This window comes from Cucurbita pepo, unplaced genomic scaffold, assembly GCF_002806865.2.
Source record: "Cucurbita pepo subsp. pepo cultivar mu-cu-16 unplaced genomic scaffold, ASM280686v2 Cp4.1_scaffold010078, whole genome shotgun sequence".
In the NCBI taxonomy this organism is placed as follows: domain Eukaryota; kingdom Viridiplantae; phylum Streptophyta; class Magnoliopsida; order Cucurbitales; family Cucurbitaceae; genus Cucurbita; species Cucurbita pepo.
The window spans coordinates 1-410 of NW_019655968.1; the positions used below are offsets into that span (position 1 = coordinate 1).

The 410-nt window shown below is 49.0% G+C and overlaps 1 non-coding gene across 1 annotated transcript; it reads left to right on the top strand.

The window, feature by feature from the left end:
• The first annotated feature begins 166 nt into the window (after positions 1-166).
• LOC111787316 lies at positions 167-306 on the top strand. Its single transcript, XR_002813948.1, has one exon. It is a non-coding gene; the product is annotated as a small nucleolar RNA Z247 (small nucleolar RNA).
• Positions 307-410: the final 104 nt, after the last annotated feature.

Genomic DNA, 410 nt, shown 5'->3' on the forward strand with positions numbered 1-410 from the left:
CCAAGGAGGCGTGGGATACCCTGCAACGGATGTTTTCATCGACAACTCGTGCTCACACTACTCAGATTCGTGTTGAGCTCGCCACGTCCAAGAAACGAGATCAATCTGCTGCAAATTATTTTCGCAAGATCAAAGGGCGGGCCACCGAGCTGGCTGCCGCCGGCTTGCCTTGCAGGATGATGATGTGATCGCGTATCTTCTCGCTGGTCTTGGCCCTGACTATGATCCCTTCGTCACCTCAATGACTACCAAGAGTGAAGCCCTCACGCTTGATGATGTGTTTGCACATCTAATGACGTATGAAGCTCCCCAACTACAACACCAGGCAAAACTTCAGTTAAATCCGAGATCTTCTCCCAATTATACTGATCGTGCTGAACTTCAGTTAAATCTTGGATCTTCTGCCAATT